Genomic DNA, 27130 nt, shown 5'->3' with positions numbered 1-27130 from the left:
AGAAGAAAGAGACTAGAACCCCTTACCTGCCTCTGTGCCCTCTAGCTGTTCCCCGGGGGGTCAGGGTGCAAGCGGTGCTACCTGTTTATGTCTCCTAGAGAAAACAAGGTCTTTCTGTCTCCTTCTGAAATTCTTGGGATTTAGGAGCACTTTTAAAACATGACAACAAACTTGAAGTTTCTAGAACATCTGCTGGTTCCCGACTGAACGGAGCCTCCGGGTTCTGTCCAGACCAAATTAAACAGCCAAGAGCCCAGAAATGCCCTCTGGGCGTCTGGGGGTGTCCAGAGCCAACCAGCAGGGCTATCTAGCCAACAAGATGACAAATCCTCGAGCGTCTGAGACGACTGTGTTTGCAGAGAATTCCACGAGTCTCCAAATTTGGGAAAAAAACAAGAGGGCTTTGGAAAGAGTCACTGTTCAGCCAACCTTCCGCCGTGGCTTGGTAGAGAGAAACTACACGAATTCTCTTCTCAATTCATTTTAGGGAATGAAATTTCTGTCTGTGACTCCCAGCACTCAAGAGGCCGAGGCAAGAGGACTGCTGTGAGTTTGAGGCCGGGCTGAGCCACACAGGGAGAGAGAGAACTCATCTCAACTGTCCTATACCCCCTTAAAAAAGACGGAATTGCCTGAAGCTTCTAGTTACAGACAGCACCCCACCAAGTCCTGGCTGCCCAGGGTCCTTCTTCCAGCCATTGTTTACAGCACAAGGGGCAGACCACAAGCAACACTGTCATAGGGGGCCGGAGCCCAGAAGAGAGTGCCTAGGCCAGTCTGGCAGAGAAGTACAACTCTGTCCTGGGTTTAGGTGTCAACACGGACCCTCCAAGTGGCAGGTTAGCCTCCCTGACGGACAAAATTGGTGTTCACAGGAACTACAGTCAGGGCCCTGGCATGACCGCTTCTGAAATGGAGGGTGGAGAAAGGAAAGGAGATCCCGGCTCTGTCCGCTTGGTACCAGGATGTCAGGCCCTGTCCCTCTGCAGGGGCAAACAGAGGCCACAAGTCAGCAGGTGGGAAACTCCCTGACCTCTACACCAAGCACACAATGCACACGTTTGTGTTCCCCCTTGGGAATGTCAGCCTGGCTGGTGGGAGGTGCTTCTGTTTCAGCAGCAGGTCACTCTGACGCTGTGGCAAGGACAAGACAAGACTCCTCCCACCATCCTCACTCCAGGCTCAGAGTCCCCCAGACCTTAAGGATATGGATGGAGGTGCATAGCTGAAAGGTACCCAGGCCTAGCAAGCCGATAACAAGGAACTTGGACTCCTTAGCCCTTCTGGCCCCTACTGGATGGGACAGTCACAGCTCAGAGCTGAGTCTGAACCATGCGTGAGGCCTCTACACACCTCTGCTGACATGGCCTCCCACTTCTCAGGTCTCAGGCCCGCTTCACAGTCCAGTCACCAGGTGCGTGCCCTGTGGCTCTCAGAACTCGGCCCTGCAGGTGGATATATGATTTTCCTTACCTGAGACATTCTGGTGCGAGATACTGGGACAACTTCCCAGTTAGAAAGACCCTGAACCCCATGTGACCCCGACCTCTATGGGGAATATCAGCCAGAGAGGAGGAGGGGCCTCTGTTAGCATCAGAACATCCAAAGCCTGTGGTGATGCATGGGCGGGTCCACAGACCTGTTGCCAGGGCAACAGCCACCATATTCCCAGAATCCATTGGGCTCACCTCTCACCTTTACCTGCGGCCACTACATCCGAACCCATGCATGCATGGGGAACATTCCTCCATCTTTCTCTCTCTCCCCCTCCTCTCTTTCCGCGCTACTGCACCCCTCTCTCCCTCTCAATTAAACCTCTTATACGTGGAACTGTTTGAGCCTTGGGTAGTATGTTTTGACGTGACCCACCGTTCTAACCATCAGCCTCTCAGACCCAGCTTCACTGGGGTTAAGGTCTGAGAGATTCCCAGGGGGGTTCTGTGGGGACCAAGTCCCTGGGACTTGCCATTATCAATGGCCGCCCTGTTATCCAATCTTGTCCCCACAGTGGGATCAGATGGGTTCTTGTCTAGCACTGAGGATCTCTATGTCACGTGCAAACGTCGCTCAGTTCCAACAGCAACCTCCTACCCACAAAGCCAGTTCTAGGCCCGGTGCTAGTTACTACCTATATCTCATAGACTGCCCCCCAGAACTGGGCACGGCGTCACTCACAACCCCACCAAGCTCTGGAGCCTCAGGGTGAGTCTCTCAGCTCACTTTGAGCCACATAGACAGTAGAGCAAGGTCACCCGCCAGGTGCCCAGGGTGACACCCATCACTCCCTGTAAGACCTCTCTCAATACAAACTCTGCCCCCTGCCATCTTCTACCACAGGGCTTCCTTCAAAACCTTCCTGAAATGTCACATGCCCCAGGAAGGATTTCAGACTGACACCCCCGAAAGGGGGTGTGCCCCCCACCTCTTGCTAGATACCCACGTGATCCAGGTAATCCTCAGTCGGGTGCTTACACGCCTACTGTCTAGTGAACTTGCTCACATGGGGACTACTGATGGGCGCAACCAGTATACCAAGCTGGGGGTGCCAAAAGCTTTGGGATCATATAAAAGAGGCCACCCCTCTTCATTGCAGGAAGCCCTGGAGCCCTGGAATCCATCTCAGCACGGCAATGATTCCCAGGAGCCTGGAGCGTCTGCTGGAAATCTCAGGATTCATCACACAGAAGGCCCACAGGCATTAATTAAGAGGCCAAGTTTACAGCTACCTGCAAGCAGCAGGCCTTTCCTCTAGGGAACAAAGTGGCACCTGGATCTAGCCATCACCTCCACCTTGTTCCAGAGGTGTCTATATAGTTCCTCATTTCTTGGCTACCTCTCTTTTTGAGGAGGAGAGGGACCACAGGATGTCCAGGGCCCAGTGCCTCCTCGGGGACAGCAGAGAAAAAAGTCTTGCCACTCAGATTGGAGAGTCTGGGCTTCTGGGCCAGATCTGTTTCAACAAACATCAAGGACTCTCAGGATTGTTCTGGGCGTGCAAAACTGATTACAACAAACGCCGGTGAGAAGAACAGGCCAGCGGCTGGCACTCAAAGCGGCTTTTGTTACACAAGGACGAGGCTTGTAACTGTGTTTGCGATAACAGATCTGGCCTCCATTCAGGAAGAACATAGCATCCAGCTGCCCCACACGTCTGCTGACCGGGAAAGGAGAGAGAACTGGTGACTCCTCCAGCCACCCAGGCACAGAGAGTGGGGGGTCTCAAGAGTCACCTCGTGGAGGAGGGGTGGTTGTCACCGTTGACTCAAAACCCTTGATACTGAGAAGTGGGAAAGTAGGAAGTCACAGGCAGGTGAGAGATTATCAAGATTAAAACCTGAATCAACACAGTAAGAGACTTTTTTCATCCCTAGGGAATGGGATTGGGGAGTGGGGGGATTCCTTGAAAGGAAATCAAAGACAGATACTGGGACACAAGAAGTTCATGTCCTTCGAGGGTCCTGCTACCCCTAGTCCTCAGGGATAGAAAACCAAGTCTGAATCCCATCAAGACCTCTAGTTATGATCACAAGTGTGGCCCCTGGTTCAGACAGGGGTGGGGGAAGGGGTCAGGGGACAGCCAGAATAAAACAGACGGAAAGCGAGAGGAGAAATGAGTGTCCGAGACAGTTGAGACCAAGACTGAGACAGGAGCCCAGCTGGCACACCTACTCCAGCACACACAACTACAGGCTGGATCCACCAGCCCCACAGGCACATGGCGCTGACCTGGGAATCCTAACCCATCATGAATCACTTCCCTCCGCCCTGTAGGGCAGCCTGGTAAAGCTGCTGACTCCAAACCTCCCTGGGGGCAGGCGAGCAGGCTCTCCGCTATATTAAAAAGCAAACAAACAAAACAAAAAACACCCCCAAGAGATACACATGGCTCGGAGCTAGCCCGCCATGTGCCAGCCAGAGCTCCCTGGGGGGAGCGCCTAGGTCCTACCCTCTCAGCGAGCATGCGTGCTCCATGTCAGGAGCCTGTCTGTCCAGCCTCACAAAGGGACTACCGGCCCCAGTGGCTGTAGCCAACCTGGCTCTTTTCTCCATCCTCCAACTATCTGGCAGAGCCCCACAGACCCTGCAGGAAGCCTGAGCAAAGACTGGCGGCTTCTCCAGCTGAGCTGAGCTAACATCTGGGAACACCTGACCCTCTGTGGCTGGACCCCCTCTGAGCACTCAATGTAAACTGGCCCCTTCGTGGCCCAGCTTCCTAGCAGTCTCACCCTGAGATCTCGGCTGCTCCCTCTGGCCAGAAGACTCTCTTCTTTCCCTGTCACAATCAGATTTCCCCTTTGCCTCAGGCCTTGTCTCCCCATTCCCAACTTCTCCCTGCTAGTCTCTTGGAACTTTTCCCGCCTGGATTCAGACTGCCAGCTTCCCTCACCCATGCTGGGCTGGGTCATATTCTCTCCACATCCCTCTATCTGCCCATCGGTCCCACCCCCACTCCCTCTCCACACACCAACCGACTCAACTCTGTATTCCTAGGACACTTAGGAGGTCACTTTTCGGGTCGTTCATCCAATGCACAAAGCTTCTCTTGCATAAGTGCATGTGTGCAAGCACACGCACGCACACATTTTCACTAGTGATAGCCCGGGCTAGTAATCGCTGGGGACTCAAAGCCCTGACCCCATTCTCCAGCTTCTCCAGCTTCTCCAGCTAAACTTTTCAGAGTTCACAGTAGGAAGACTGGCTGGCACGCAGGAAGGCAGCATGCTCAGGAGGCCCGGCTTCCTTAAGACTGCCAACCTCAGTACCAGGATGCTCTCAATGAGGCCATTGTCTTGGACTAAATTTGAGGGTCAAGAAGCTGGCTTGGGAGGCAGCCCAGGGAGGGCACGACACAGTGAGTAAGGAGTTACACAGAGAAACCAAAGAGGCAGAGGCAGCTGGCCTCCACAATACAAAGGGAACCAGCTACTGAGACCCTTACAAGCCCCAAACTTCTCCCTCCCTATCAAGACCTCAGTAGCATTCTGCAGAGACCCCACCCCCAACTCCTCAGGGGATGAAAGCAGGCACCTGAGTGCCCCCTAGGTCCGGAGCAGAGAGCAAACAGAGACCAGGACCTGGAAAAGGCAGTGCCCCTCTTCCCCAGCGCCCCCCCATCCACTCCCATTCCCTCCACCCTTCCCGCACCCCCCCCCAACATTGCAGAGAAGGGAACTGATTGGCTGACTTTCAAACTACACTTCCAGGAGAATGAAAGGCCCCAGGGCAAAGGAGAAGAGCAGAGGGGCAACCGAAGGAGCTAGGACAATCCCTAGGGGGAGCTTGCAGAAGGCACAACAGCACAGAACAGGTCTGGGGGGCCGGAGAATAGACATGGACTCCACGAGGTCCAGGTGGTTGGGGGCACAAGGTCTCCCAAGCAGCAATTATGCCTTGTATCAGCACAGATACTTGCTCCCACCACTGAGGTGACCAAGTGAGTATGATATTCCAGGCTCCTCGCAGCCTGTACCTGCCAACACACTACGCATCAGCAGCCACCCGCCCCCGCCAGCCCCACCCCCACCCCCGTCGCTTTGCACACACACCCTGACACATAGCTAGTCACCTAACTCAGAGATAAGGCTGACCTCAGGTGGGCTCAGGACAAACCCCCTGGTTCCAGTCATGGGGCCTTGAGCACCCCCAACTGGTCACTTGTCGAGCTAGGGCGGGCCTGAAACCTGGCCGTCTTTAACTCTGTGCGGCCCTTCCTCCTTCGCTCACAGCCCACCAGAGGGCTCTGCCTAAGGCTGCCTGAGAGCCCCTCAGAGGGGCGGGAGCTCCGGGCCCGGCAGAGTCAGGCCCGCCCCTCGGAAACCCAGCCCCAGACGCGCGCGGGACACCATTGTGTAAGCCTCCCTTTCCACTGGCTTTATTTACTCCGGAGGAGGACGCAGGACTAGGGGCCACGGCACCGGCAGTGGCAGTCACGAGGCCTCTGGAAAGCCCGCGCATGCAAGCCCAGGGCGGAGATGGCAGGCCCACTCTTGGAGGAAACGGCCCCCAAGTATCTCTGCACTCTGTAAAGTCAGGATAAGAGGCGAAAAAGTGCTGTCCTTGCGTGTGCGCACAGGCCCCCTCTCTCCCAAAAGGCTCTTCTCTTTCTGACGGATAAAGATGTCCCAGGCCTGGATTGGGGTACTGGATAGCCCACCCTGGACCCTGAGACTCGCCGGGCTGGGATCCCCTCGGATGCATGGGGCCGGCGGGCCGATCAACTTGGCAGTCCTTGCCAGCCCCGGGACTGGGCTCAGCCCCAACCCCGGAGCTGGCGTGGGGGAGGGGAGGAGGTCCACCCTGAGGATTCGGCCTCCCACTGGATCCGAGGAGGGGAACTAACTCCCAGGCTGGTGAGAGCTGAGGGCGAGCACCAAAAGAAGAAAACCCGCTGGTTTCCAGGGTGGAACTGCGCTCCCCGGGGTTCTTCCCAAGAAGTCAAGCCCGCCCTCGAGGAGACGACAGTCGCAGGGCAAACACAAACAACAATAAAAGGACGAACACCCCAGAGGCAGCGTGAACCTGGGATCCCCAGGGGGCGCGTGGTCCCCAACTATAGGGTCTATCATCAACAGGACCCCTCAATGGGGCTCTCCAAGTAGGCAATGCGGGGTCTGGGGCGCAGAGCCCCAGGGCGAGCCATCCGGGGTCTTGCCTCCCCTGTGCTCACCCCGTCCCGTCTCAGGCCCGCCTGGAAGCTCTTGCTCAGCTCGCCAAGCAACCGCTGGGTCGGGCACCCACCTTCAAAGTCTGAAATGATCCCGTCCAGCTGCGCGTTGACCGCGGGGTCGGACATGGTGGCTGGTGCGCAGGGAGTCCCGCGGAGACCGGGCCCTGCGCGCTCCCGCTCCCGGTGCCGAGCTGGCCGCCCGAGCCCCTCGGCCCCCACGGTCGGCTGAATGAATGGGGGAGGAAGGCGGGCGCCGGCCCCTCCCCAAGCACCCGGGCCCCCGCCCCGCCCCCGCCTCCCGGCTGGATCAGGTTCCCGCACCCCAGCCGGCCTCCGCGACTCGGCACTGGCTGTTGCGCCCGCCTGTCAAAACTGGGCCTGGAGGGGTTGGAACCAGAGCTGCTTCTACAGGGACTGCAGAGTCCCAGGCACACGACCTGAGCTGGCCCCCCTTCTCCCTTCCTGGCGGGTGCCCAGGGGACCGCGACAGACACGGCCTCGGCCCCTCCCCCTCACGCCCCTCCGCGGCCAGATGTGGGCGGATGTAGAGGATGTGGAGGCCGGGCCACAGCAGCGGGCGGGCGCCGAGGGGGACAAGATTCCTCCCCTTCCCTGGGCGCAGTGCTCTTGCTGCTGGAGGTTTTATTTACGCAGCCAAAGTTCGTGAGTGCCTACTTCGCATACGAGCAAGGGTTAAGCTGTAGCGCGAGGCTGGTGTGGGTCCATAGGACCCTGAACGGTTGACTATAGAGATGAGGGTCCCGGGAGTTCGAGGACTGCTACCCCCTTGCACCCCCGGGGGTCGCTGCTGTACCCTTTGGGTAGGTGCTACGGAAGGGACGGGGCAGGGAGAGGCGGCCCTTCAGAAGAATCGTACCAACGCCCCTCCCCCCTTCCACTGTATGGGCTTCCTGAGTACAGAGAATGGACCACGACCTTCCCTCCAGAAGAGAGAAATCATAGTTCCTAACATCCAGAAGGAAGGAGGAAGGCTGCTCCTGGGCCCCTTCCACATTAGTGGGTACCCACAGCCTGGCCTTTCTCTGTCCAAGTAGCCTTCACACTTCAGACATCCACTAGGCAAGCAGATAAAACCACGGGCTATACAGAAGGGTCCCCAGGGATGAGGGGTGGAGGGGGGTCACCACTTCCTGGATGAGCCAACAAGTCTCCTGCTCTTTGGGCACACTACCTTAGACCCGGCACCTCTCTGTTCAATCAGGGCAGCATGGATTCATAGCTGAGGACAAGTCCCTGCAGAGTGAGTGAGTCACTCATCCCCCGGTCCTCGGCGGTGAGTCCCTGAGCTAGCTGCCCTGGGTCTGGGTCTGCTCTCTCCCTACCCGACCGTTCTCAGTGAGGGAGGAACAGGGCTGAGACCTGCGACCTGCGGAGCCTGCGGAGGCTGCGGAGGAGAGGAGAAGCCTACACTAGGTTGGGTGAGACTTTTTTTTTTTAGGCTGCTGGAATAGAGTCCTTCCTATTTCAGAAAATGTGCCCCTCCCTCGCTCCCTCATGCCTCAGATGGTTTTAAAAAACTATTTTCAACCAAGTGAGCTTTTGGACATGGGAGCTGCAAAACCACGGCCATTTCAGATGCACCACACCCCCCCCCCCATCCTTCTGGAAGCCTTACTTCCAGGAGCAATGGGCACCGGCTTCTGTCGGGGTCTCAGTCTGCCAGGCAGTCTGACCATCACCAGGTCACCTGCCTGTCCCACATTTGGGGGATTTCAGGATCCGATCTAAGAAGCTGAAACCCTTACCACAAAGCCCTGGGAAGATGCCGGGTCCCTGGGACAGCATCCAACCTGAGTGGGCGTTGTTCACTGGTGTTTTTTATAAAAAGCACCTGGTACACATAGACACACCCGAGCGATTGTTCTCCCCAGGGCGAGTGCAGATTAGCAGAGACGCAGCTCATTGTTGCTCAGCCTGTATCCAGGCAGAGGAGCCAAGCACACCGTAGTGTTCCAGTGGGGAGCCCAGCCAGGGTACAGACTTCAAGGAGTGCTCCCCCACTCCCCGGGGACTCCATGGGACAATAGAAGTGGGTGCTGACTTCCAAAGCCAGAACAGGCCTGTCCAGAGTGACTGACTCAAGGAACCGAGCCAGCCCTCCTTCTCCCCTTCCACACCGTCACCACTCCACCGGAGGTACCAGCCTGGGAACCTGCAAAATGCCAGGGCTCCCCCATCAGGAAAGCCAAGGCAGGTTTGGCCATCCTCCCAATAGGAAGTTCACCCTTGTGTCTCTTTTCTTTCTGTCCCATGAGGACAATGGGAAACAGCAGGGTACCTCCCTTCTCCCCATAATTACCTTCTGCAAACTCTAGGATAACCCAACTGACACTTGGCTTTGAACCAGTCCCACCCACCCCCAGCCCCCAGCCCTCTCATCATCCCAGCTGTCCCAGATCACATGCTTGGCTGTGGCATTCTGGGACTTTCATAAGCTTGGGTGGCCACCCATTTCCCTCTCTATAGACTTGGGCTCTGGCCTTGAACTTGGCTGAAGAACGCACTGTAGGGCTCAGAGTTCTGTAATCCAGGCTTCAAGGGGAGGCTGCTGTGCTCACTCAAAGCAAAACTCTCCAGAAGGCCTACCTGCTCGTGGCTGTGCCACAGCTCCTGTCCACCCCAAAGAGATAACGTGATTACCGGATGCTCACAACGGGAGCAGACCTAGCCTAAGGGTATGTGCTACAGGTGGATAGATGAGGTTCCCAGGGATGGGCTTGCGTCCTAGACTCGAAGAGCAGATAAAAGATAGAGAAGAAGTCAGAAACAAAAGCCTCTGAAGTCAGAAGCAGCCACTGAAGAGCTGCAGCCAGAGGCCAAAATCCAGCCTATAGCCTCAGGGGCAGGGTCTCGTCTCTGGAACCATAGGGCACGCGACCCTGCAGACACCAGAACATGTGTGGCCTAGAACACCTTCATTGTGCCGTGAAGCCACTTAGTGTGTGTGTGCAGTGTATGGCAGTTAGTACAGCCAGACCTAAGCTCACAGCTGATCCATCAAGTCAAAGAGTCCTAGGACAAAGCTGTCTAAGAAGCCACCTGGTGACCTGGTGACCTTGGTGAACCGAACTGGTCGGGCAGCTCACTGTCTTGGGGGAGGAGCTAAGGACATGAGCCAGAAATACCATCAGACTTTTCTGTCTTTCTTTTTACTTTTGTTTTTCTTTTGCTTTTTTTTTTTTTTCCTTTTGAACACGGGAAGAAACGGGCTAGAAGAGGAAGCCCGTAGGTTCAGCCCTGGGGAATGGAGCATGAAAAGCCTGGGAAAGAGGGTGCAGGAAGGGCCTGAGGAAACAGCCGCTTGGCTTGAACATCAGGATCCCTGACCCCTGGGCCCAGGTACAGCCTCAGCAGGAAGCCTCTCAGCAGAGGGGGTGGCCTCCTCAGGGAGGCGGTGGCTCCCTGCCCAGCACTATTGCGACTTTGGACAGGATGCTCCAGTCAGTGAGTGACAAGACCGGCCTCCTCATAATATGGTCAAGGGTAGAACCACATTGGTTCAACTCTGTGTGGGCCTGTATACACTATATATACATTATATACACCATATATACTATATATGCCATAAATACTATATATACATCCATATACTATATGTCATGTATATACTACACACACACCTATACTACATGTATACTACACATATACTGTATACACATTCCATATATACTATATATACTGTGTATACTACATATACAATGTATGTATCATATATACTATATATGCCACATATACAGTATAAACCTATATATTATGTAGTGTATATGCCATATATGTGTATGCATTATATGTGTACTGTATATATACTGTAGTATTGTATATACATTCCATACACTGCATATATACCATATACACTGCATACAGGATACAGTGCCAGTGAACTGTAGAGTCCCCCCCAGCCCCTAAGCTGTAGAAGTCACCATCCTGGCAAAATGGAGCCACTGTGGCCTCCCGAGATGCTCAAGCCAAGTATCTACAAATCCTCCTGCATTCCCTTCCCTTCATCTTCAACATCAGAACACCTGGCCAGTGTACCCCAAACTCTCTGGGAACCAGGCTCAGCACCCTTCTTTAGTATCTAGCTGGGTTCTATTTAATAATGGCAACCTAAGGGTTAAAAAATAGCATCTATAGGACCTCACCTATTTGCCTACAAGACAGGAGCTCCTGTCTTGGCCAGTTCCAAGCTCTTAGTGTGACATCATCCGCTACCAAGCTGGTTCTCCCACACAGGTGTAAACAATAGACTGGGACTTGGCTCTGGGATAGAGCAGGGGTTAAAAGGACTCTCACTTGGGGCTGGAAAGATGTCTCCATGGCTAAGTGCACTGGCTGCTTCCCCGAGGACCTGGGTTCCATCCCTAGTACCTACAGGGCAGCTCACAATTGTCTGTGACTCCAGCTCTCTCACGCCAATGCACATGAAACTAAAGTTATTTTTTTTTAAAGGAGTCTTGCTTACATTACTTTAAGTAACTCATTAGGCCAGGCAGTGGTGATGCACGCCTTTAATCCCAGCACTTGGGAGGCAGAGGCAGGTAGATTTCTGAGTTCAAGGCCAGCCTGGTCTACAGAGTGAGTTCCAGGACAGCCAGGGCTATATAGAGAAACCTTGTCTTAAAAAAACAAAGCAAAACAAAAAGAAGTAACTCATTTATTTGAAATTCCACTTATTAATTTTGCATGGATGTGCATGCACATGTGCACAGTATGACTATGGAGGCCAGAGCACAGCTTGTGATAGCTCTCTCCTGCTACCGTGTAAATGTGGGGATCGAACCCAGATCATCAGGCTTGGCAGCAAGCATCCTTATTAGCTGGCTGAACCATGCCACTGGCTATACATAATCTGCTTTTTAGACAGGGTCTCATTGTGCAGCACAGGTTGGCCTGAACTCACGTTGTAGCCCTCTCTCTGTCCTCAAGCTGTGACAATCATCCCAGTGTGTGGACACAGCAAAGCTTACTCAGCACTCCGAAAGCCACCCTGACATGGCTTCTGAGCTGTGGCAATCATATCTACTCTCCAGTGAACATGGAGACATGCGTGTGTTTACACGCCTGCCTTTGGTTCTTCGGGGATAGACTCTGAAGTATAATGGTAAGATCTTGTGATAATTCCATAGAGTATAGGATTTTTGTTTGTTTGTTTAGTTTGTCGGTTGGTTGGTTGGTTGGTTGGTTGGTTTTTCAAGACAGGGTTTCTCTGTGTAGCCCTGGCTGTCCTGGAACTCACTCTGTAGACCAGGTTGGCCTCAAACTCAGAAATCTGCCTGCTTCTGCCTCCCAAGTGCTGGGATTAAGGTGTGTGCCACCACTGCCCTGCTATAGTTTTAAACAATAACTCACATACTTCATTCTTTTTAAACTTGTGTTATGTATGCCTTGTGTTTGCCTGCATGTACGTCTGTGTACTGTGAGCATGCAGGAGCCCACGGGAGTCAGAAGAAGGCATTAGATCCCCTGGAACTGGAGTCATGGATGGTTTTAGAAGCTGTGTGGGGCCTGGAAACTGGACCCAGGTCTTCTGCAAGGGTGGCGAGCATTCTTAACTACTGAGCCACTCTCCAGCGCCTGTCGTTTACTCCTAATTTAGCAAGTTCCTCTAGTTCATATATAAATTTTACATTATGTCATATAGAGTTTAATAGTGGCTTCTCCAAATTCCTCACAGACACCCATCCTCTTACTGTGTTGGCTTCTCCCTTTACCGCGTTCTCCCACCTCCCACCCTCACCTCCACCCCTACCCGGGGCTCCTAACTGACCACCTACTTTCTTCTTCCAGGCTTCCGGGCTTAGGCCAGATGGCCCCTGGGCCTCACTCACGCTGAACAAACCCCTAACTGCCTCTTCCAGCTGCTCCGGCCTCAGCCACCCTCTAAGTTCACTGGCCTCTTCTCTGTCATGATGCTTCCTGCCCCACGACGTTTGCGCCAGCTGTCTCCTCCACCCGGACATCCCCACATCTCTTCCCTGTGGTGTTTGTAATTTCAGTCTCTGACAACAGAATGGCCATCCACAGTCCCCCCACGAATGGCCATCCACAGTCCCCCTGAAACCTCAGATACAGTTGTTACCTCACCTCCAGACATGCTACGGGGGCTCCCCAGCCTGAGCTCAGCCCAGCAAATGACAGGGCACAATGCCCTTTACTGGATGGCAGTATCCTGTGCTGCTGATAGAGGAACTGGTCCAATCAGGCATGAAGGGTGAGACGCTCTCCCATCACACTGAGCCACCCCAGTTTAAAACAGTGCAGAAGCACAGGCAGAGTCCTGCTCCCACCTGAGCCACTCCAGGGCCTTTCTGTCACGGTCAACTTCAAGCTTGGACTACCAAGTCTCCTGCAGGGCAGCTACTCTGAAACTTCCCCCGGGGCAGCCTCCCTGGTGGGCACAGCTGACAAATGTGAGCAGGCCACAAAGCCCATCCCACCATCTGCTCAAGACATAAGGCTTCCCTTCACAGATTCACATGACTAACCTTCCTTAATTTCCCAGTCCCCAGCTGGGCCTGCTTCATGCTAAACGTTTACAACAAAGCCTGACCACAGGACATGGGCAGCCAGGGCTTCTAAGTGCGGGATCCTGAGTCATCCCAGTGGCTCCCAGCCACACAGCCCAGCAAATGCTCTTCTCTGGGCTCCAAAGGCACCCGGACCCCATGTCCCTGAGGGCAGGGCCACCATCACCTCTGCAGTGCTCAGTTTACAGAAGCCCACACCCCTGTCCCTAGGACCAAACACTTCAACACGTCCCGGCCTGCTTGCTTCCAGTTTCTCTTGCAAATCCGAGGGGGTTTTGTTTCTGAGCCAGAGTAGCCCAGGCTAGCCTTGAAATCTTCTTGCTAACCCTTCCTTGTACTGGGATTGCAAACCTGTGCTACCATGCCTATCTTAGCTGGAGAAGTTTCAAGTTAAAAAGACATGAAACCTATAGAACCCTGGGAGCAAAAGCAGAAAGGACTTTCACATGGCTCCTCGCACTTGCTGAGTCCAGGTCCCTGTGCTCTGAGCACGGGCCTGTCTGATAGCTTGCCCGGTGTGTATAGGTGGTGAATTCAGCTGGTTGGGATACCAGAGCTAGCCCAGTGAGTTATAACCCACATGGCAGAGAGACACAACGCCCTTCTTTCGGTAGCTCATGTATCCTCCCTGCTCACCTTCTCTCTTCAGCCTCACCAACCATATGTTCTTCCTGCATCAGCTTTTGAATGGACTAATATCCCCAGCATACTAGCTCCCCACCTGAAGCTGGAGATGCAGAGACAAGGGAGGGGGCCTAAGGAATGGGATCCACAAAGGTACATAAGTTACCTAGCAAGGGTGTCTAGACTGGCCCTTAGTCTCAGGACAGTAAGCAATTAAGCTTGTCCCCCAGGCTGTGCCAGCTGAAGGCGTGTCACCCTGCACTGCCAGGACTCTTGGCTGGGCCTCATCTCCATCAGAGGACAGGCTGTTCTCAGGGGCCTGCAGTATTCTGGCCTCCCCATTACCTTCTTTAAAGTGAGCACCCTTGCTCTATAGGGTCTGAGGCTGGAAGCAGCTTGCCACGGCTGCAGTGTAGAGACCAGGGCTGAGTCACCAGCCTGCCCTACTTCCACGTCAGCGTGGTTCCCAGTAAGAAGGAAGCATTTATTTTTAAAGTCACCACAGTTATCCCAGTGATACATCCCCAGAAAGCACCTCCCATCCCTGCCTATAACCATGGCAGGACCCTAACAATGCCCCTGCCAGCTCCAAGGTGGGACTCCCCACAGGCAGACAGAGAAATGACTCATCTGGGAACAGGTACCAACCTGGGAAGGGCAGAGTACAGACGTTCTTCTGCATGCCACAGAGGGTCTGCAAGGCTTCTCCGCCCTCCACTCTTCTGCTCTAACCTCCTCACCTGTCCCAGAATGCCCATTGTGGTGGTTTGAATATGGCTGGTCCACAGGGAGTGGTACTGTTAGGAGGTGTGGCCGTGTTGGAGGAAGTTGCTTGGAAGCTCTGCCTGGTGTGGAAGAGTCAGTCTTCTCTTAGCTGCCTTCCGAGCAAGAGGTAGAACACTCAGCTCCTCCAGCTCATGCCTCGGCCATGCTTCCCGCCATAATAGTAATGGACGGAACCTCTGAGCCTGTAAGCAAGCCTCATCTCTATGGAGCTTGTCCTTTATAAGCGTTGCTAGTTTAAATGTTAACTGCTGTCCTTCGTAAGAGTTGCTGTGGTCACGGTGTCTCTTTACAGCAAGGAAACCCTACCTACCTGAGACCTCCATCCACTCCACTCCAGAACACTCCCAGAGATGGGGTCTTAGTGCCTAGCAACGCTGCTCAATCTGCTTTTGGCCATTTTGGCCTTTTAAAGGAGACAAAAGTTGGGCACAGTAGCACAGGCCTACAATTCTAGCACTCGGGAATCAGAGGCAGGAGGATAAAAAGTCAAGGCCAACTTCAGCTATATAGTGAGCTTAAGGCTAGCCTGGGCTATGAGACTCTAAAGAGGGAGGGGGATGTGTAGAGATGGCCCAGCGGTTAAGAGCACTGACTGCTCTTCCGAAGGTCCTGAGTTCAAATCCCAACAACCACATGGTGGCTCACAACTGTCCATAATGAGATCTGATGCCCTCTTCTGGAGCGTCTGAAGACAGCTACAGTGTACTCACATATAGTAAATAAATAAATCTTTAATATATATATATTATATATATATAATATATAATATATATAATATAATATAATAATATAATATAATATATATATATATAATATATATATATATATTAAATTAAAAAGGAGAGAGAGAACACGAGCAATGGTACTGTGGTATTTGCTGAGTGGGTTTGAGACTCTAGGCTCCATCCCCAGCACAGCACATGAATAAATCAGTCTGGGCTTGGAGTTCAGCTAGTACAGCACTCGCCTAGCATGAATGCCACCCTGGCTTCAAACTCCAGCATTCCATAGCCAAGTGGTAGAACCCTATAATCCCAGCACTTAGGTGGTGGAGGCAGGACAACCAAGAGTCCAAGGTCATCCTCCGCTAAGTGGTAGTTTGGGCTACATGAGACCATGTTGAAAGAAAGGGAGAAAGGGAGAAAGGGAGAAAGGGAGACAGGGAGGAGGGAGGAGGGAGGAGGGAGGAGGGAGGGGGAGGGAAGAGAAAAAGGAAAGAAGAGGAAGAGAGGAACAAGAAGGCTTCATTTCACCTCTGTGGCCTGACTGCCGGGTCGACCTGTAGGGTCCCCCTCAGGGAGAAACAGAGATGAGAGAGATAAGCACGGGGAAGAGGAAGTGAGATGGGGGGCAGAGAGGGAGCTCTCGGGCTGACTCATGCTGTCAATCAAGGAACTAGACGTCAGCTGTGCCGAAGAGTAAGTAGGGAGGTCCTAGGACTTCTCATTACTGGAAGCTCATCCTGGGCTCCTGTGTTTGGGAGCAACAGCCCCCCCCAATCAGGAGTAGATAAGACGTCAGTGTCTACAATGGCAACTATAGGAACTGTGACATCTCCCCCTCTTCATCCTCTGCCTGACAAGAGGTGCCATGTCAACCTGAAGAGCCAAAAGGAAAAGGTCTTAGAGCTACAGAGGAACTGGAATCCCATCCACTGATGGCCGTGGAATCTGCACACACAGCCTTGAAGGCCTAAGACCAGGGGGTGGAGATGGTGACTCTCTCAGAAACATCTGGGCGTTCTACCTTGGCCAGTGTGATGGTTAATCTCAATAGTCAACTTGATGAGTCTAGAATAATCTAGAAGAGCCTCTCAGATTGCCTTCATTTAATGTGGTGGTTTGAATAGGTATGGCCTCCATAGACTCATGTGTTTAAATGCTTGGCCCAGAGGAGAGGGACTACTATCAGGAGGTGTGGCCTTGTTGAAGTAGGTGTGATCTTACTGCAGGAAGTGCGTCACTGTGTGGGAGGGCTTTGAGGTCTTCAATGCTCAAGCTCCTCCCAGTGTAAAATCCAGTCCCCTCCTTGACTGCCTTCGGATCAAGAGGTAGAACTCTCGCTCCTCCAGCACCATGGCTGCCTGCACACCGCCATGCTTCCCGCCATGATGATAATGGACTGAACCTCTGAACCTGTAAGCCATCCCCGACTGAATGTTTGCCTTTAAGAGTTGTCTCGGACATGGTGATGGTGTCTCTTCACAGCAATGGAAACCCTAACTAAGACAGCTGAGTTGGGAAGACTCGCCCACGGTGAGAAGCACCATTCCCTAGCATGGGGTCCCAGACTGCATGAGAAGGTGGAAGCGGGCTGCTGAGGTGGCTTGCCCACCGTGGGCAGCACCATTCCCTAGCATGGGGTCCCAGACTGCATGAGAAGGTGGAAGTGGGCTGCTGAGGTGGCTTGCCCACCGTGGGCAGCACCATTCCCTAGCATGGGGTCCCAGACTGCATGAGAAGGTGGAAGCGGGCTGCTGAGGCGGCTTGCCCACTGTGGGCAGCACCATTCCCTAGCATGGAGTCCCAGACTGCATGAGAAGGTGGAAGTGGGCTACTGACGTGGCTTGGTGGCTAAAGGGGCTTGCCTCCAAGCCCAACAACCATGCAACCCCTGAAACCAAGGTGCTAGAGGGAGAGAGGTGATTCTGCAAGTTGTCTCCGACCTCCACATGTGTGAAATGCCATGGGTGCGTCCTCCACACACTAAATCAAGTAATTATTTTTGAAAGACAAGAAAGGAGAAAAGTGAACTGAATGTCCAATGCTCTCTGCTTGCCTTTGGCGCCCTGTGACCAGATGCCTTGAGCTTCCTCACCATGGTGGACGGTCCCCTTCCACTGTGACCCAAAGCAAACACTTTCTCCCTTGAGTGGCTTTTGCCATCTATTTCATCATGGCTATAGGAAAGGAGCTGAGCCCAGGGACCTGGATATTCCAGGGCTTTCCCCAGAGTGCAGAGCCAGGCCCAAGGGTGCAGGGACTGCTTAGCTCTGGCCCCTCACTCAACAAACATCGAAGGGCTGTTGGAGGAGATGCACCAACAGTCAAAGGGGATCCAACTGGCTGGAGTTTTCCATATTCCCTGTGCCCCCAAATCTGGTAGTTTTCTGCTATGAATCACACCCCAAACTCACAGTGATTCTGTGAGAGACAACTGCAGCCAGCCTAGGCCAGCCTCCCTCTGACAGGCAGCCTCAATCCAGGCTCAGGACCCGCCTGGGAGACAGGATGGGAGGGAAGGGGAGCAGGTGGGTGGGGCCCTGAGGATAATCTGGGCCTGCCTTTGGTTGGCTGTGCCTTCCTTGCTCTGAGTGTGGCTGGAAGCCCCAGGCAGCCTAAATGAGCTATTTGTCCCCGAAGTGAAGCGACCTCCGGAGACTAATGAGTTTGCTGTTAACACACCCAGCTCCCGCTCTGTCCCTGTTCCCCAGCATGAGTCACAGTCGGATGACTGCAGACTGCGGGCCCTTGCCAGGGGCTTGCCAGCTCGGCTAAGCGGTCTGAGTAGAGAGAAGTCAGCACAATTGACAAATAACCAGGACCCATGGCCTGGGACCCACCACAGTGATGCTGCTCCACACCCGGGTCTCTAACCAGGACCCATGGCCTGGGACCCACTACAGTGATGCTGCTCCACACCTGGGGCTCCTCCATATTTGGGGGTGTTCCTCTGGGCAGCCCCTAGCTCCTGAGGATGAAGCAGGGCACAGACTGGAGACTTGTACAATGGAGAACTGAAAGAGTGGCCTCACATGGCAATAGACCAGGAGGGAACAAGCCAGCCATGGCCTCTGGGAGCCAGTTACCAGTTTCCCATCCTGGGTGAAACCAAGTCAGCCAGGCTTGGGGGTTTTGTTAATTAATACTAAGTACTGTCAGGGCAGTGAGTGGGTCACAGCCCCCTGTGATCCCATCTCCAGGGGGCTGACACCTTCTTGTGTCTTCTGTGGCCACCCATACATACATGACACGCATACACACAGACAGACACGAATAAATCTTTTAAAAAATAAAAAATATGCTTGAGCTCTCTCTCTCTCCCTCTTCTCTTTCCGTGACACTACCCCCCCTTCTCTCTCAATTAAACCTCTTACACGTGGAAAACAAATAAATAAATAAATAAATAAAGCCAGGTGGTGGTAGCCTACACCTTTAATCCCAGGACTTGGAAGGCTGAGGCAGGGGGATCTCTGTGAGTTTGAGGCTAGCATGGTCTGCAAAGTGAGTTCTAGGACAGCCAGGGCTATTCCCCAGAGACACTGGGTCTCAAAACAAACCAAAAACTCTATCACAATCTCTGTCTATCCACCAGACCCTACCCCCAGCCTTCCCTCTTCCCGACGGATGCCCCAGGCTTCCATGCCAATGGGGGGGGGGCTTCCTAAAGCTCAGGCACACCTGGCTCTATAAAGGCCCCTTTGGGAACTCAGGGCTGCACAGACCCAAGTGGAACTGTGGGAACTTGAGGCACCGTTTCCCAGGAGGTTAAAACGCGTGCTTCAGTCAGGAAGCCACCGTGTGAGCATCCCGACAAGAGACACGCATTCTGGCTGGCCTGATCTAGTCTCTCACTGAAGCTGACCTTCCCAGATGATTCTAGATCGTGTCGAGTAAACAATTAAAATTACCCATCACACTTAATGTCTCCTACTGCAGAGGATCCCCAGGGAGGGTCTGGCCAGAGGAGGCAAAAAGCCAGGAGTGAAATTAGCCTTGACTTTGGAAGGTCCTGCCAGCCCGCTGGGCCACCTCTGTATACAGACGCTTGTACCAGGCAGGCGTTCCTGACCTTCAGGAGCAGGGCGGGGACAGCCCAGAGAGGGCCATGTCAATGCTGGGTCTACGCTGGTTGTAACGACCTGAGAATCTGAGTCCCTGTGGCTTGGCCTGGCCCCAGGCTTCTGTCTCAGCCCTGTAAGCGCACAGCTAGGCAGGTGGCATAGCTCAAGAACAGGAAGTCAGTAAAGGCCCCTCAAGGTTTGAAACTCAGGGCCACACACAGACCCAAGTGGCTATAGAAAAAGGAGGTAAGCAGGGCGGTGGTGGCGCACGCCTTTAATCCCAGCACTCGGGAGGCAGAGGCAGGTGGATGTCTGAGTTCAAGGCTAGCCTGGTCTACAGAGTGAGTTCCAGGACAGCCAGGGCTACACAGAGAAACCCTGTCTCAAAAAAAAAAAAAAGAGAAGAAGAAGAAGAAGGAGAAGGAGAAGGAGAAGGAGAAGGAGAAGGAGAAGGAGAAGGAGAAGGAGAAGAAGAAGAAGAAGAAGAAGAAGAAGAAGAAGAAGAAGAAGAAGAAGAAGAAGAAGAAGAAGAAGAAGAAGAAGAAGAAGAAAGAGGTCGAACACCCTTGGGCACATGAGGTATAATTTCCCAAAGATCAAAATGGGTGCTCCAGGGCAGGGAGCCACCAGGTGACCACCCGCTGATACAGGAAGAAGGAAGCATCGAAACCCGTGAGGGACAGAGGGGCCTCCTCGTCCTTAGGCTGTGTAGGGCCCACGGCAGCAGAGGCTCGACTACTCTCTTGTGAATCATCTAGAACATTCATCTAGGAAAAACCCAACGCTGTCATATTGAAACTTAAACTTTTAGAGCCTGTGTGTCACCCTTCTGCAGAACCATGTCACTTCTACAATGCTCACTCTTCGTCCCGCCCACCAGCTGAGCTGCAGTCACTGGACAGCACGGGCAGCTGCCATAGCCCTTCCACAGGTGGCCTGGCTCCCTGCCCACCGCTAGCCTCTGGTTCAGAGCAAGAGGGACCCCTGCCATGTGACTGCCACCACTCTGCACCTACGAAAGGAGCCTCGGCGCTTGTTCACCCTTGATGGACCTCCTTCTAGAGCTACAGATGCAATCACTGTGCATATGGCTGGCAAGCTAAACGAGCATTTCTCAGCTGCCCTGACGGCTTAGGATGGCCGTGCAGCCAGGTCACGCACTGCTGGTGGAGGGGGAAGAGAAACGTCAAAGCACCGAATTTTCAAGCTGGAGAGATGGCTCAGCAGTTAAGAGTGCCGACTGCTCTTCTGAAGGTCGTGAGTTCAGATCCCAGCAACCACATGATGGCTCAGAACCATCCGTAATGAGATCTGATGCCCTCTTCTGGGGTGTCTGAAGACAGCTACAGTGTACTTACATATAATAAATGAATCAAAAAAAAAAAAAAAGCACTGAATTTTCAAGCCACTCTCTTAAAATGAAAAGCACCATCCAGCCCCATCCCCTGCCCTGCCTTTCTTTCTCCCTGACTGGATACAGTAATGCTGGCAGGAGCTACAGCAGCCATTTTCTCACAAGGGAGAAGCTGCATGCTGAAGATACAGCAAAGAAACAAACTGGGTCCCGGATGCTCTGGGCCACCAGAGGCTTCGACCTAGACTAGGTCACAGGAGAGAAGCAACTTGTCCAACTCAAGCCTTTTTAACTTATTATTACTATTATCATTATTATTATGCGTAGTCAGAGAATCCCCCCACGGATACGGTATGGGGCCACCACCTAAGCAGGCCAGGAACTCCTCAAGGGCAAGGTGGGGTAGGGGGTCCTGAGCAGCTAGCGGGGCTGGCACGAGAAACATAGAAAAGAATAGCTGTGTGCATCCAAGGCATAATTTGGGGCCTTAGCCTGACAGAAAACCAGCTAACCTGAAAGTGGGGATGGGTGACAAATGCAGGTGCGCCCAGCAGCAGGGGTGTGCAGATCATGAGAGGCAGGTAAAGTGGGTGGGAGCTTGGCAGAAGGGAGCCAGGCGCTTCAGGGAGCATGAGGGGGGTACTGAGGCCTAAGCCCGCCCTCAGACTCCATCCACCAGGGCCCTGGGTGCTTCCTTACTGCCTTGACAACCCAGCACCCAGGCAAAGGCACCCAACAGGAAGGGCTCCAGTATAACACGCTAAAACCTCTGGCCCCAAAGAGAAACTCAGTAAATGGTCAGTTTGGGATCTGAAGCAGATGGTTGACTCCCCATTTAACATTTTTGAGACCATCCTGAGCCAGGTAAGGAGCTCTGCCAAGGACAGCAGGAGTGGGGGTGGGGACAGACAGAGCCAGGATCGGAACCGGGTCCTAACACCTCCTGCACACTCTGGCTATGCAGACGTTACCCTGGGTGAGCATATCGGGTGGGCAGGGGTAGGAAATCTTGAAAATAAGACTTGAGAAATGATTGGCAGGGACTCGGGAAATGATCGAGAATCTAAAGATACTAATACACTCTGACAAAGGACGGAGAGGTTCATGGAGCGAATGAAGGCAGTCTAGGGTTCACAAGTGACGGGGTCTCAGCCGTTTCAGGTTGGCCATTCTAGGGTTCACAAGTAACGGGGTCTTGGCCGTTTCAGCTTGGCCATTCTAGGGTTCACAAGTGACGGGGTCTTGGCCGTTTCAGCTTGGCCATTCTAGGGTTCACAAGTAACGGGGTCTTGGCCATTTCAACTTGGCCAGTCTAGGGTTTACAAGTGATGGGGTCTTGGCTGTTTCAGCTTGGTCATGTGTTTAGTCACAGGGCCTGGCAGGGAAAGTTAACAGGGAGCCACACTGTAGCTGTGGAACAAGGCTGGGCACGAGGATTGAGCATGCACGTGTCAGTCCAGCCACAGGGGTGCCTCGTCTTTTTTCTCAGGATTCCAAGGACACTTTCTTCCCGGGATTCCAAGGACACCTACGGACTGTGATAGAGACCTTGGCTCTCTCGCCTTGAGCTCGCCTCCTCCTGCCTGACCCAGATGACTCTCCAGGAAGCGTGAGCCAGCTCACAGTCCTGCCTTGTGCTTAGGGCCTAGCATGCATACATGTCAAGGAACATTAACTCCTTCCTGACATCCCAAAGAAGGATGCTTAGTCCACCGGAGCACCCAGTTGACTTCCTGGATACCTGACCAGCCTGACTGGAGGCCACCTCCTAGGAAACACAAGGCAGGAAGCCATCCTGGCCAGAGAGCCCCTGCTTAGAGAACCAGCAGGGGACCAGGATGGTAGGCAGGTCATCTGGGGGGGACAAGGCAGGGGCAAGAATGTCAGGAGGAGGAAGGGGCATAAGGAGTAGGGGTGGGGCGAAACATGAACGAGAGGGCAAGACAGCTCCTTCAAGGAACCTACTGTGCCTCCTACCCCCTCTCTGAGGGCCTACTGTGCCTCCCACCCCCTCTCTGAGGGCCTACTGTGCCTCCCACCCCCTCTCTGAGGACCTACTGTGCCTCCCACCCCCTCTCTGAGGACCTACTGTGCCTCCCACTCCCTCTCTGAGGACCAACTGTGCCTCCCACTCCCTCTCTGAGGGCCAACTGTGCCTCCCACTCCCTCTCTGAGGGCCCATTGTGTCTCTCGTGGGCTTACTGGTCCTCCAGGGACTCTCTAGCTGGCACCTGGTTCTAGGGAAGCTCTGTAACACACTTCAAGGCAGCTGCCCCATGGTCCCCCTTCCTCAGGATGGCATATGGGCAGAGGGCACCCAAGCTCCCAACAGTGTGTGTCAATGCTGGGTATAGAACCGTATGCCCAGCTCCCACGTCCACCCCAGCTGGGCTCCTAGAGGTGGAAGTGGAACAAGCTACACAGTGAGGTGCCCTGCAGGGAGGCACATATCAGGATCCCAAGCAACCCTGGGATGTCTTGTATTAGAGAAACCAGTGAGATCAAGACAGAGCGCTAGCCGTGCGTGGGGGCTGCATCCTCAGCCCTACAGAGTTTGGGTATCTTGTTTGTTTGCTTGCTTTGGATACTAAATATGTCATGTGTTGGTTTTCCTCAGAGGATGGCAACTCAGGGATGAGCCACGGGGACAGAGGGAAGGATATTTCTCAGCCCTCCTGGGCCTACTTAGCCTGACCCCAATATCTTACACACAAAGACCTTTCTGTGTGATGTGGGGCCAAGGGTCTCCCTATAGGTAAGAAGCCCACGGGACACACAGATTCAGGTCCCTTCTTAAGGTCTTTGCATGCAGCTGTGTGGCACAGAGGAACACTGCAGCAGTCAGGCACCAGCAAGTGTTGGCCAATGTGCTGTAGGAAGATCCCAGGACGGCTCACGGGGGAGGGATAAGTGGCCGGATCCTCTGCACATGGCACTCCACACGTGTGGCTGACAATCACCGACACAGCATGCTGTCTGACGGCAGCAGGGCGCTGGTCATCTCCAGCTGTTTCTGATGCCACATGGAGTCAGTGTCTGGGGAGGGACAGAGGACCCAAAGGGGAGACACTGGACCACAGGATACAGTCAGGCAGATTGGACAAAGCCTTCCGCTCTTTGGATGCCTGGGAAGGCCAGACTCAGCCGCTCAGTGTTTAAGAATTGAGCAACTACATTGAGCAAAGCATGACCAATTATGCAGATTACTAACTCAGAAACCATCTTGTGGCCTGGGGAAGCAGCTCATTTGGTAGAGGGCTTGCCTAGCACACATAGATCTCTGGGTTCAATCCCCAGTATTGCATAAACTGGATATGATGGTGCATACCTCTAATCCCAGCACCCGGGAGGAGGCAGAAGGATCGGAAGGAATGTCATCCTCAGCTACATGAGAGGCCATCCTGGCCTACGAGAGACTAAAAGAGGAAGAGGGAAGTTGGGGAGAAGGAAGGAGAGGAGAGGGAGAGAGAGAGGAAGGGAGGTGGGTAAGTAAATAAAGTTGGTTGGTCTTAAGATGAACATGGCATCTCACCTCTGTAATTTCAGCACGCAAGGGCAGGAGAGCTGCTAAGACTTCTAGTCCAGCCCTGTGCTTACAGAGACCTTGTCTCAAGACAATTTTAATTAAATTTAGTTAAACCACAAAACTCCATCTTGATCCCTTCCTGTCCTTGTCTAACAGTAAGAACCCAGTGTTTGGAGGTCAGATCGGAGTGCAAACCTTGGCCACTGTTAGCTTGTGGAGCCAGCATGTGGTTCCACATCTTTAAACACCACCTCCCATTAACATAATGCCCACATTCAGTGAGAAGCTGCCTACCGGTAGGGGACAGCAGGGGCTAAGAAGATAATTGGCACAAAGGGCCAGCCAGGATCAATGTTCCTGACAACTTTGCTGTGGCAGACATGACCCATCAATGGTTTGTCCATCCATCCATGGTGAGGGGCACAGTAAAGGCAGCTAGAACCAGTAAGAACCAGTAAGCTCTTCCTAAGGCATCCGGGGAGGAGAGATGAGCCGCACAAGTTCACTTCTTTCCCTGACAACTGCAGAGAGGTACAGCTCCCACACTAGCTCAGAGGCCATGAGCAGCATGGTGTGACAGCAACCAGGCCTGGAGAGGCCAGCCATGAACCCAACCACCACACGCAGGCTCATTCAGCCTACGGCTGGAAAGGGGCTGTGAGCCCAGCAGAGATGTCGAAGAGCTAACTTTTTAGACACCAAGCCCAAAACAAAGGGCCAAGGTTACTAGAACCTTCTTTGATGCCTTAGCTTCACACCAGACAGAAGACAGCAACTGTGCAACGAGAGAAAGATGACAGGCAGGCCATAAACAAGTCCCTTGGCCCCTTGGGGGCTTTTGTTTTCTCATGTATAAAGTCAAGTGGACACTATCTCCTTCAAAGGTTCATTATGAAAGGAAACGGTGTTAATGTCTGAGAAGCTCTGAGAACAGTATGGGCCCGGGGCTCGGGAGACCTCAGCCTGAACAGCTCCACCTCCAGGATCTTGACTGCGTGCGTGTGCGTGTGCGTGTGTGCGCACACGCATTAGATCTCACGCGCGCTTCTCCGTGCACTCACGCACATTAAACCATCTGCCCACACTTGCCCAGAAACTGTCAGGTATTTAATTCCCAAAGCTGGCCTCAGCCTGAATGGAGCTGAGGTACTGTTTCCATGGAAACCAGGGCAGCACACTTCCTGTCACCCATGCAGTTGAGAGGAAAGGACACAGAGATGGAGAGATAACAGGAGAGAGCCTGATTCAGGACCTGGCAGCGAGCACTCACTGCATGCAGACCCCTCAATACGGGGGCACTAGGTGACTCAACTCTAGGACATGATGACCCATGAGGGGCCTGGCGGTGAGCCCCATGGCATACGGACCCTTCAGTTCATGGGCACTTGGTGATTCAAACTCTTCTAAGCTAGGAGCCTCATTGTATTGGCAGCTGCTCTGAGGTTCCGTCTTAGACATCCGCGGCAGCCACATAGCCCTTCCTTGCAACTCCAAGGCACCCACAACTCACTACTTGACATCCTAGTCATTGATAGGAAGTGAAAACGGAGAGAAAAATCACGGTTTTCACACTTTCCAGAAACATTCCAAGTTTCTAGAATTGCTTTGGTATTTGGGGGAGCTCAAAGGCTCCCCTCTACCTGACAGTCCTCCAGGCCTGTGACAACAGTGACTATAACTCTTTGTTTCCTTCAGCATCCTATGTTTCTGCAACCACCCCATCCCAGGACCCCGACAGCCCCATCCCCGACACTCTCCCAGGCTCTCTCAGACTGAGCCTCTGTAGAAGGTCAGACAGTGACCCCCGTGCCACAAGTTCAGGCTTGAGCCTCCAGTACCTGTGACTGTGAGCTAATTTGGAAATAGGATATCTGTGGCTATCATGGAGTTAAAATGAAGGTGTGGTGGACTGGGAGGGCCTGACCCAACAACCAGAGAAGGCAGAGGGGAACTTAGACACTGACACACAAACATGTGTGGACACACACACAGGTACATACATATATACTCCACACAGACACACACATGCATAGATAAAGACATATACAAAGGCATACACACACACACGTAGACACACAGCCCAGCACAGACATGTGTGCACAGAGAAATACATATAGAAGACACGTACATACACGAGAGAGACAGAGACAGAGACAGAGAGACAGAAAGAGACAGAGACAGAGATAGAGGGGCAGAGACAAACACACCGATACGAAGACAGATACAGAGAGAAGGGGGGAGAGGGAGAGAGAGAGATATGAAACAGAACAGAAACAGGAGTGATACAGCCACAGCCAAGAGATGCCAAGGATTCCTGGCCACCACCCCAAGGTGCCTCCCTCAGAGGCTCCCAGAGCAGCCAGCTCTGCCCACACCTTCCTTCCTTTCAGGCTCTGTCCCCAGAATGCTCACAGGACGATCCTGATGTCTTAATCAGCTGCTTTGTATCCCACTATCTGGCAGTCCCCACACAAACGCTGCCTCCCCGGTTTTATCTCACAGATAAAGTCACATGCTGTCCGCCCCAGCACTGGTCAGCACAAATTGGTGGCTCTTTCCCACGTCTCAACTAGAGCAGGTGGCCCCACATGACCATCCCAAACCCACTGGACTATCCAGCTCTGTTCCCTGAACCTCACAGCATCCTGCAGAGCCAAGGTCAGCAAGAACTTATGGGATCTTGTTTTCAGTTCTGTCGCTATTTGTTTGAGACGACGCCTCGTCTGCAGCCAGCAATCCTCCTGCCTCAGCCTCCTAGGCTGGGGTTACAATATGCTTAGCTCAGAAGTTGTGCTTCAGCTAATAGGTTTCCTAAGGTTCCTGGCTAGCTGGGAGGGCGGTT

The 27130-nt window shown here is 53.4% G+C and overlaps 1 protein-coding gene and 1 long non-coding RNA gene across 3 annotated transcripts in view; one reads left to right on the top strand and one right to left on the bottom strand.

Annotated features, from left to right (window-relative positions):
* Septin9 (septin 9) overlaps positions 1-27130 on the bottom strand; it is a 176297-nt gene that overhangs the window by 96621 nt on the left and 52546 nt on the right. The gene's annotated exons all lie outside the window — the stretch shown is intronic.
* LOC116078924 lies at positions 801-3351 on the top strand. Its single transcript, XR_004113661.1, has 2 exons — positions 801-1016; positions 2594-3351. It is a non-coding gene; the product is annotated as an uncharacterized LOC116078924 (long non-coding RNA).

This window comes from Mastomys coucha, unplaced genomic scaffold (assembly GCF_008632895.1).
Source record: "Mastomys coucha isolate ucsf_1 unplaced genomic scaffold, UCSF_Mcou_1 pScaffold5, whole genome shotgun sequence".
Taxonomy (NCBI): Eukaryota; Metazoa; Chordata; class Mammalia; order Rodentia; family Muridae; genus Mastomys; species Mastomys coucha.
This window is presented reverse-complemented; position numbering and strand designations above follow the sequence as displayed.